The following is a 10317-nucleotide window of genomic DNA, read 5'->3' as shown; positions in this document are numbered from 1 at the left end:
AAAAAATTATATCCAACCTCTGCAGCACAGATTGAAAAAAAAATGGATCGAATTTCTGTTATGAGTATACAGTACTTGCTTTTACGACGCCTGATGGAATAGACACTTGTGGAACAGAGATTGGAATGTTCCATTCATCGCAAATCAATACATTTGTATAAACGTATATTAAATCTATCAAAATAAAATTTTTTAAAGAAAATCGGCCTGTCTTCAACATTATGATGCTGTACTCGAGCTGTTCAACCGGTTTTCAGCCACTAAAAACAACTATCGTAGGAGGAGATAGAAAAATGCGAAGCATCCTCGTATTATTGTCTGCGGGTATTTTTAAGACGGACATCCATTAGACAGTGTATACCACGATCGGAAAACACCCCTATTTGGGGCAAATAGTTGAACCTAAATTCGTTTTAATTGTCAATAACTAATTATCGAACTCAATTTAATTAGTAAACAGGATTACATCAGGTGGTTAAAATCAGTACCGAAAGTACGAACCAACTTTATATACCATCGAGTAAAAATTCTAAAAGTAAGGCGCGATTTACCGAATTTTGCCCTTACGTAAATTTATATATAGACTAGATGGTACGCTCGCTTCGCTCGCGTACCATCTAGTTCGTGCCCACAGATGGTTCTCGAATACATAGTAATTTCAGCGTAAAAAAAATGGCGATTTCAAATGTACGTACGGCAGGACTATAAAACATTGTCGTTTACAGAAACAAATAGACACAATGATTTATGTAGTCAACCACAATTAGCACCTAGAAACTTGTCACAAAATGAGTTCAAATTTGTTATTTGGACTCATTTAAACAAACCCAATTTTGTATCTATTAGAGTTCAGGGTTTTGTATCTAACATTAGAGTTGAGCGGTGGGGATGAGGATAGGTACAAAGAGGAAACATTTTTTAATATATTCTTTATATTAAATTATTCTTTATATTTCTTTATTATCCACTCAGTAACGAAATTTTTTTTATAGGCCAATAAATAATATACCACTAAATAGAGTAAAACATTTCCGATTTAATACTTTATTAAAACTGTCACTGTCTCATGGTCGATTGAAATAGTAAAGTACCTTTAAAGACCACTAATATGTTTATATTTTAATTATTAATTAATACAAATGTTGAGAAACAACTGACAGTATTAAAGTATTATATTATTATGTGTTTATAATCTAAAAGTAGGGGCTACCCACACTCACAGTGATAAAGTTTATTAGTATATTTGTTTATATTATATCTAACAGTACCAACACACTTTTGATTCAAATGGCGATCAAACGTGGTTAATACCTATTTGCAGTATTGTATAGCATTACAATACTATTTCTGTTTATTCTCCAAGGGTCTATAAATTTACCTACTTGTGTTAAACCATGGAGGTATGCAAGTATGGTTAAACCAAATAATTTGGAATGTTCCATTCATTGCAAATCAATACATTTGTATAAACGTATATTAAATCTATGAAAATAGTATTTTTTAAAGAAAATCGGCCTGTCTTCAACATTATGATGCTGTACTCGAGCTGTTCAACCGGTTTTCAGCCATTAAAAACAATTATCGTAGGAGGAGATAGGAAAATGCGAAGCATCCTCGTATTATTGTATGCGGGTATTTTTCACGATGGACATGCATTAGACAGTGTACACCACGATCGGAAAACACCCCTATTTGGGGCAAATCGTTGAACCTAAATTCGTTTTAATTGTCAATAACTAATTATCTGACTCAATTTAATTAGTAAACAGGGTTACACCAGGTGGTTAAAATCAGTACCGAAAGTACGAACCAACTTTATATACCGAATTTTGCCCTTACGTAAATTTATATATAGACTAGATGGTACGCTCGCTTCGCTCGCGTACCATCTAGGTCGTGCCCACAGATGGTTCTCGAATACATAATAATTTCAGAGTTAAAAAACTGGCGATTTCAAATGTACGTACCGCAGGACAATAATACATGTCGTTTACAGGAACGAATAAATAGACACTGATTTATGTACTCAACTAAATTTAGCACCCTGGGAATTACTTCCAAAAGAGAAACTTGTCACAAAATGAGACCAATTGTTTAAATTTAAACAAACTTAATTTGTGTTTTGTATGTAACATTAGGGTTGAGGGATGGGGAAGAGGATGGGTGCAAAGAGGAACAATTTTTAAATATATTCTTTATCCATTTAGTAACGAAATATTAATTGTTTTCATGTTTTACAAATAATATTCCACTACACACAGTAAAACATTGCGATTTAATACTTTGTTGAAACTATCACCGTCATAGTCGATTGAAATAGAAAAGTACATGTAACGATACATCACTACGACGTGTATTATGTTTATATAATATAACACAATTTGTGAAAACCACCTCTATTCGGCGAAAATCATAAATTCGATTTAATCGTCAATAAATATTAAATTATCTAACTCAACTTAATTAGTAGGCATAATGGTTTTCAATTTTTTCTTAGAGCCAATTCATACTTAATTCATACCCTACCCACCAACGCTACTCATGCCAGTGAGGAAAGGGTGGTGATGTGGGTGGTCTAACTGCAATAATAAAGATGTGTACATAATATACGGCGAGTGAAAACGCTAGCTCATTATCCGTTTAAAAAAAATGTATATCCAACCTCTGCAGCACAGATTGAAATGGTGGGGTTGGTTGAAAAAAAAAATGGATCGAATTTCTGTTATGAGTATACAGTACTTGCCTTTACGACGCCTGAGGGAATAGACACTTGTGGAACAGAGATTGGAATGTTCCATTCATCGCATCGCAACTTTATATACCATCGAGTAAACATTCTAGAAATAACGCGCGATTTACCGAATTTTGCCCTTACGTAAATTTATATATAGATACTGGACAAAAAAAACACACAAAATGAATAGGATGTGGTTTTTAGAAATACACATTAATATTTTTTTCTTTCACGTTACCTAATTTCTTTTCAGTCTTGTTTATGTTACAAGCATAATTGATTCTCTAGTGACATTTTCAAGTTCACATCTAGGCCTACTGTTGATTTTATTTGTGAACATTTTTCTAATGATTTAAAGATGTATTGTCCCCCAAAAACATGAAAAATGAAGATTAGTTAAATCAGACTTTGAATATGTTATTTTGTAGTTTTAATAAAGTTAATCACTTCCATAGAAAAAAAAATTAAAAAAAATAATGTTTTCACTGATAAATTGACAAAATAAATGGTTAAATTCAACTAAAAACACACTGGCTGGCAGCCAATTTGACCGCTTTTTGTTTTTAGATTACAATTTTTTCAGGTAAATACATTTTTTTTCGATCAAATTTTTGGTCAAAGTGGATTCCTATTATACATTGAAATGACATATTAACAAAAATTTTGTTAAGAATAATTTTTTCAGGGGGACAATACATCTTTAATAAAATTTATTTTATAGATACAAACGGTGAACAATGATATTAATTCATTGATATTTCACGTTTTGTACCTATTACAATACATTTTTTTTCGATCAATTTTTTGGTCAAAGTGGATTCCTATTATACATTGAAATGACATATTAAACACAAATTTTGTTAAGAACATTTTTTTTCAGGGGGACAATACATCTTTAATAAAATTTATTTTATAGATACAACCGGTGAACAATGATATTAATTCATTGACATTTTCACGTTTTGTTCCTATCACAATGTCTAGCAATAATGTACGGTTTCCTCAAGTGTATTAGCATTTTAAATCATGTTGTTATTAGGCCTAATTGCCTGTAAATAATACCACATACCATAAACATAAGTAATAGACACTGATTTATGTACTCAACTAAATTTAGCACCCTGGGAATTACTTCCAAATACATAAGTAATATCAAAAATCAACATAAATCCGGCACAGATGAGGACAAACATGAATAACATTCTCACATTTAACCTAGACCAAGCCATTCTGAGCAAATTTCCGCCAATCCGATTCCCCTGTTCATCGACTATACAACAAATCTGTCTGTTCATCTATCAATAACACAAATAATATTGCACAAAGCTCATCTGCATAGACAATATACCAGTTTTAAAGAACTACATCCGGTTCAACCCCCTAACCTACGACCACTTCTCAAAACTGAATGGCGATAGCCAATTTGAAACTTGGTATTATTACAAGAAGAATAGAACTTGTAAGTAAGCTTAATTCTATAGGGACTGGTTATACGTACAGCGACGGTACGAAAGGCAAACAGTTATAGAGCATTCGGATTTAGGACTAGCTTTTTTTTAAAATTATTTAGGACGAGTTTTACTATTTAGGACGAGTTTTAATATTTAGGAGGTATTTTAATATTTAGGACGTGTTTTAATATTTAGGACGAGTTTTAATATTTAGGACGAGTTTCATTATTTAGAGCGAGTTTTACTATTTAGGACGAGTTTTAAACCTTGTATGTCCAGCGGCGGCCAACTTCGGTACGTATAAGAAAAAAACACGTTATACGTTCAACGGCGGTACGTATATCCTTGTCCATTTGTATAATAGCGATTTCATGGCTTCTGATAAATAAAAGAAGATAAAGTAAGACTAAGATCGATGATGATCAAGTGCATACTATCGTCGATTTAAGGGAATGGCAATAAAGACTCATCAACTTTATGTATAGATATAAACACTTTTTTATATTAACTTAAATCAACCGACACTATAATATGAACACGAACCAACTAACAGCGAAAACAATGCCACTAGGTGGCGCACAGTAACAACAATAATACACGATAACGTGTGATGGCGCAACGCCTCTTCCTTCCACATTTCTTTCAAAAACAGAATAAAGTCACAGCTGTTTCAAACATACGAATTAAGTCATGCGCCCTCGACGTTACAAGTCGTATCGCTGGAGTAACAATACATAAACAATTACTTACAAATCCACGTGTGCAGAGTGGAGTCAAACGTCATTTAAAGACATGTTTTAAACAGCCAATGAGAATGAGATAAAAAAATAAAGGGTCGCTAAAAATATGAATATTCATTAAAGAGTCCCTGGGATGAAACAAGCACGTTGTCGTTTTGTTTTTAAGAAGAAGGAATGTAACGCTGAAAATTAATGGGAGGGTGGACCATAAATTACAAGCATAGACCAATTGACGCACGTGAGTGACATTTCCAAATTAGGTACATGTTTGTTTGTCCGTATCTTTAAAAAATGTAATTTTCACTCTAATTCTTTGGTACTGCATGATAATTTAGTTATCTGTGAATGTTATAACATAGTAATGGTCGAGAGGTGATGGTTGAATTTTTGAGCTATGGCCGTTTCAAATTGTGTCATTTTTAGGCTTAGGCTTATGTCTACTCTAGTTGCAACACTGCCTTTCATGTGACAGCTGACCCAAATGAGTTTGGAAATGTTACATTATTTTAATTATTTATGCCTGGCTGGGTAGGGTAGGCATATACCAATATTATAGGCCCTATTTTTATTTTAATACTAGGCCTAGGCCCTTGCTAGACCTGTGTTCTCTAGCAGCCTACTACAGAGAAGCAGCTTTCCGGCTTAGTTAGCCTGGCCTTGACCTTGAGTAGGCTAGCCTACTAGCCTTTATAGGTATTAGTAGGCTACCTAATTAAAATTAGGCCCAGGATCTACGCCTAGGCCTATATATTTTTAATATTATTTAATCATTATAATTAATTTTAGTTTTATTAAATTTACAGTATTCATTACAAAAACTGTAAATTTAATATTATGAGGATTATATATATACCCTATGTAACATGTATGCAATAGGGAATATTATAGGCCTATATGTATGTAATAATTACAATATAAATAATGACAAGCATCATATTAACATTCGGTTTTGCTCATCACTGCATATTCAAATTAGTATGCAATCATATTAAATTTAATAAGTTAAGTTAATTTTATAAAATTGTTATAATAATTATTAATGTTATACTATTGTAGATACATATATAGAGCAGTAACCTGAAGTGGCTAAGCAGATTTGGACCATACCTACCATCTATATAGGTAAGATTATTTTGCTGTTCAAGAAGTAGCAAATATTAAATTGTGTACCATGCTATTAATTTGTAATATTAACAATCAATCACTACCACTGGCTGGGTAGGCTAGGCCTATATCATAGGCCCTATTTTTATTTTAATATACTAGCTAGACCTGTGCTCTCTATCACTAGCAGCAGCCTACAGAGAAGCAGCTTTCCAGCTTATTTAGCCTAGCCTAGAGCAATTAGGCTAGGTATAAGTAGGCTACCTAATTAGGCTAGGCTCTACGCCTATATAGGCCTAGGCCTATTATTATTTAATTATTATTAATTTTAATTAATTAATAATATATTTACAGTATTTATTTAAATAATGTTTCTTATGAGAATACCTGGTTATATATACCCTATGCAATGACATAAGGCATATATGCCTACCCTGTATGTAATAATTACAATTATTATAAATAATGAATTTTAACATTCGTTTTTGCTCATCACTGCATATTCAAATTAGTATGTATGCAACCATATTAAATTTAATAAGCTAATTTTAAGTAATTCTTATAATAATGTTTTACTATTTTTTAGGTACATAGCGGCAACCCGAAGTGGCAAAAACATTTTAAACAGATTTGGACCAATACCTAGCAGCCTACCATCTATATACAGTAGGTAAGTTTATTTTATTGCTCAAGAACTAGTACATTTTAAATTGTGTTTACCATGCTATTAATTTTCAATATTAACAATCAATCACTACCACTGGCTGGGTAGGCTAGGCCTATATTATAGGCCCTATTTTTATTTTAATATACTAGCTAGACCTGTGCTCTCTAACACTAGCAGCCTACAGAGAAGCAGCTTTCCAGCTTATTTAGCCTAGCCTAGAGCAATAGGCTAGGTATAAGTAGACTACCTAATTAGGTCTAGGCTCTACGCCTATATATTATTATTTAATTATTATTATTTTTAGTTTTAATATATTTACAGTATTTTATTTAAATAATGTTTATTATGAGAATACCTGGTTATATATACCCTATGCAATGACATAAGGCATATATGCCTACCCTGTATGTAATAATTACAATTACAGTATTATAAATAATGAATTTAAACATTCGTTTTTGCTTATCACTGCATATTCAAATTAGTATGTATGCAACCATATTAAATTTAATAAGCTAATTTTAATTAATTCTTATAGTAATGTTTTACTATTTTTTAGGTACATAGCGGCAACCCGAAGTGGAAAAATCATTTTAAACAGATTTTGACCAATACCTATACCTATACCTACCATCTATATTATAGGTAAGTTTATTTTACTGTTCAAGAACTAGTAAATTTTAAATTGTGTTTACCATGCTATTAATTTTCAATATTAACAACCAATCACTACCACTGGCTGGGTAGGCTAGGCCTATATTATAGGCCCTATTTTTATTTTAATATACTAGCTAGACCTGTGCTCTCTTGCACTAGCAGCCTACAGAGAAGCAGCTTTCCAGCTTATTTAGCCTAGCCTAGAGCAATAGGCTAGGTATTAGTAGGCTACCTAATTAGGCCTAGAGGCTCTATGCCTATATATTATTATTTAATTATTATTAATTTTTATTTTTAATATATTTACAGTATTTATTACAAATAATGTTTATTATGAGGATACCTGGTTATATATACCCTATGCAATGACATAAGGCATATATGCCTACCCTGTATGTAATAATTACAATTATTATAAATAATGAATTTTAACATTTGTTTTTGCTCATCACTGCATATTCAAATTAGTATGTATGCAACCATAGTAAATTTAATAAGTTAATTTTAATTAATTCTTATTATAATGTTATACTATTACTATTACTATTTTTTAGGTACATATATAGCGGCAACCCAAAATGGCTAAAACATTTTAAACAGATTTGGACCAATACCTATACCTACCATCTATATAGGTAAGTTTATTTTACTGTTCAAGAACTAGTAAATTTTAAATTGTGTTTACCATGCTATGAATTTGTAACTTTAACAATCAATCACTAACACATGTACAGTACAGCAGTAGTACTATCAATCAATAGTAATTAGTTAGTAATTGAAATATAGACATACTATAGTATTACTTTTACATATTCATTATCATTAGGCATTGTTAAAAGGAAATCAATACAATGCAATATTCCTTTAACATTTAAAAATGTACAATATTTTATGATCATTAATGTTAATGAATCATTCTTTGTTGGCTTTCTTGCATTTGTTGGGTTTTATTATTTCATTTTGTATCATTGGAGATGTGAAAATCAGATGAGTCTAAGTTTGACTCTAATCCACACTGCTGTTTTGTGACGGTTGAGTTTGGCATGTATTAGCTCCCCGCCTTGCTCAGAGACCCCCTTCCATTCTCTCATGAATGCAATAGCATGGTGCTCAAGCATATGTAGCTTAGGCTGTATTACACCTGGTGCAATATGCCTGTATTCTGCTAAAAATACTTGTATGATATTTTTATGGAATTAAAAAATACTTAATTTACACATTAATACATTTTATAATTTCAGAAATTTTGTGATGAAAAAGTCAATCTGTGGTGACTGTAGAATGGACCCGAGATCTGACTATCTTAGACATTTAAATAAAAGAAAGTTCTGACAATTTTGTTGAATAGAAATATACAATGTATGATGTAATCTTAATTGAAAATTGGCGCTTTTTAAACTATGTATATAAATTAGGATGAGAAAACAGTTATTTGATTATGAGGTATGTTCATTTAATTAAATTTGTTAGTATAAACTTTCAAAAAGAGTGAAGATATAAAGAAGAAAAGCAGATTATGGAGCAGCTGTACCAGACAAAAAACTGTTCCCTTAAACGCCAGTGTGTTCTTTCACTTGTGAATGTAGTTTTGGCCCAGGTCATAGTTGTTGTTGAAGTGTAGCATGCCAAGCAATTTGGTCCATGCCCTGTTAATTTAAATGTTAGCGTGGTAGTATACAGTATCCATTGAAAATTCGCGAATGGCAGGTTGTATAAATGTATATAGGTTGTAATTTTACATTTGTTAGATTTAGTGCAAATTTGTGATGGTTTTCATATTTTTTAAGTTGTATTTTTTATCCTTTTCTTAAAATTTTGTTCCACAACAGAAGCAAGTAGAACGTAAAGCCTTTTCGTGAAACTGTGTTGCCTACAAAAAAGAAAAGAAATTTTAATTTTACCAACCTTTAATGTTATAATAATCATACAGTAGTTTGAGTATTTTTGTATAGGCTTTAATTTTAAGGGCCTAGCTAGGCCTGGTAGTTAGTAGTTTTACTAAATTTTTACATTTATGATGAATTATATTCAGTTGAAATAAATACAATGATAATAATTAAGCTTATTATTTATTCTATTGTAAATTAAAATGATGTATAGTATGATTACACTACTTATACGTACCAACTAGGCCTAGCTACAACCTAGGCCTAGTTGCGTACAGCCTAGCGAGCGGTTATCAGCCGCGTTCATCGACCTCTCGCCAAATACGCTGTTTCGCATTTAACAAAACAGTCGAGTTTTTAAATGAAAATTTCTTGAGATTTTCACCGTCACCTCCTAACAATTCAATGTCTCATGTAAGCATATATAATCAAACTTTTACCTAGATTTTCCAAGTATTTATGAAAATTACGAATAAAAACAAAAAGTGTACAATTTGACAAGCATTTTTTCAAACTTTCCATTGTTTACATTTGCTAGGCCGATCGATGTTAATTTTTAAAACTTCCGGGTGTAAATAATTTCGTAAACTTGTTGTTATGCTTAATTACTTACTATTTCCAAAAAATCGGTAATTAAGAATCTTATTTTCTAACAAATAGTATAAAAATGGTTTTATAATATTTATGACGAAATTGATTAAATTAATTTAAAGTGTAGTTATAAAAGTTGCAAATGTCGCGAAAGTTGAACGAGATTCAACCACTCGCGCGGCGTCACGCTCAGGCACATATCGCCGTCTGACAATATTGAGGGCGCTTGACTTTTTCTATTTATTTTACATTGGTTGAAACAGCTGTGAAGTAAAAACAAAAATAAAAGTCCAATGGAAAAAAACAATGCAAAGTCTAAGGGTTTAATACCCATTCTCCAGTGTTTTGTCATCTAGGCGGCTGTTTGTTTCTAGTAGAACGACGTTGAGGATTGCCATTAAAAGTGGAAGTTTCAGTAGACAGGCAGTGTATTTATAGCAACCGGTGGAGTGGTGTTGTCAACGTGTCGGATCTTTTGGTGAATGCA

General features: G+C 31.7%; 1 long non-coding RNA gene across 3 annotated transcripts; it reads left to right on the top strand.

The window, feature by feature from the left end:
- The first annotated feature begins 4854 nt into the window (after positions 1–4854).
- On the top strand, positions 4855–9673 carry LOC140043830 (uncharacterized). 3 transcript variants are annotated; one of them, XR_011844416.1, is made up of 6 exons: positions 4855–5163; positions 5982–6047; positions 6616–6699; positions 7256–7341; positions 7908–7988; positions 8595–9673. It is a non-coding gene; the product is annotated as an uncharacterized lncRNA (long non-coding RNA). The 3 variants fall into 3 exon arrangements; XR_011844417.1 differs by having other exon boundaries at positions 4855–5185; positions 6616–6695; XR_011844415.1 differs by having other exon boundaries at positions 4855–5185.
- The last annotated feature ends 644 nt before the right edge of the window (positions 9674–10317 follow it).

The sequence above is a fragment of the Antedon mediterranea genome, chromosome 3 (genome assembly GCF_964355755.1).
Source record: "Antedon mediterranea chromosome 3, ecAntMedi1.1, whole genome shotgun sequence".
NCBI classification, from domain to species: Eukaryota; Metazoa; Echinodermata; class Crinoidea; order Comatulida; family Antedonidae; genus Antedon; species Antedon mediterranea.
This window is presented reverse-complemented; position numbering and strand designations above follow the sequence as displayed.